The sequence below is a fragment of the Sinohyriopsis cumingii genome, unplaced genomic scaffold (genome assembly GCF_028554795.1).
Source record: "Sinohyriopsis cumingii isolate HCF-2022 unplaced genomic scaffold, ASM2855479v2 utg003963l, whole genome shotgun sequence".
Lineage (NCBI taxonomy): Eukaryota > Metazoa > Mollusca > Bivalvia > Unionida > Unionidae > Sinohyriopsis > Sinohyriopsis cumingii.
The window spans coordinates 180001-181275 of NW_028316635.1; the positions used below are offsets into that span (position 1 = coordinate 180001).

Sequence of the window (1275 nt, forward strand, 5' to 3'; positions counted from 1 at the left end):
GTCTTTCTGTCCTATCATTTGGTTAAAATAAGCGACACCGGCCTATAAGCTAACTTTAAAGATAGGGTCTTATCAGATTTGCAAAGGATCTCTTCTTGCAACTTGGAGAAGTTAACGTTGTGGAAATACAGAAAGTGGAAGCATGGAATATCTATCTAAACTTACTGTAATCAAAACAGAATTTTATAACCCAATTTATTTTGCCAATGGCCCATATTTACAGTATTCGCTACAGGATGCCAATTTTCCCACTGGCAGACTGAGGCCCTGCTGTAAAAGAAATCAATCAATCAATAAATTAATATAAAAAATTCTCACAATTCATACATTCCATATTTATCAATCAATTAGTGAATAAGAAATACCACAAATAAGTAGCCAAAATGAAAGACATTGATCGCATATTTTGCAACTCTGCGCAAGAGACTACACCAGGAATATATGAGAAGAAACTTGAAGGAAGTATTTCGACGTGAAAGGAGGCAGCTTGTTGTGGTAGTAAAAGTAGAGGAAACTGGATAAATTGAACCGAATTTGTTAATAAGAAATACTGGTCATCTATGATCGCATATTCCAGTAGTAAGGATCGAAACCAAGAGCAGAGAAGTGCAAAGCAACATTTGCTATATTCAGGTCCTATGCTTGATTTTTTTAGGATCCGAATTATTGAAGAAAGTTAAGGAAAAAGAGAAAATGAAAGTCGAGAAATTGCTCTATTTATTATTTATATTGAAGAAAGTAAATTTAGTTACAATAAAAGAAAGAAAGAAAAACTTCAACTGTTTTTAGTTATAAAAGAAAAAAAAAAAAAAAAAAAAGAGTCTACAGCCACCCGGTATTCCCAGGCGGTCACCCATCCAAGTACTAACCGGGCCCGACGTTGCTTAACTTCGGTGATCGGACGAGAACCGGTGCTTTCAACGTGGTATGGCCGTAGACACAAGTGTTTGTAAATTTAAGACTTATATTCGCTTCTCTCTTCACCGTTTCCGATGTACAGACGTTTACGTTTATGTGCCGTGTAAAATTAGTAATTAAAGTGTACTGATTAAAAACTTATATAGATAAACTGCCTTCATACATTATTCAAATTTGTAATTCAGGCATTTTCGGACTCGGACATTAGTTGCTTAACCGGAGGTTTACACCTTCAAATGGACTTAAATAACAATGCATTTAAACGAAGATTCAGTTCATTTTTGTTGTTTTTGGGCATTATTATTATATTATTATTATTATTATTATTTATCTTGTATCAACTGACTAATTCAATAA

At 33.7% G+C, this 1275-nt stretch overlaps 1 non-coding gene across 1 annotated transcript; it reads right to left on the reverse strand.

Annotated features, from left to right (window-relative positions):
• Window positions 1–819: 819 nt before the first annotated feature.
• Window positions 820–939, reverse strand: LOC149769387 (5S ribosomal RNA). Its single transcript, XR_016419217.1, has one exon. It is a non-coding gene; the product is annotated as a 5S ribosomal RNA (ribosomal RNA).
• Window positions 940–1275: the final 336 nt, after the last annotated feature.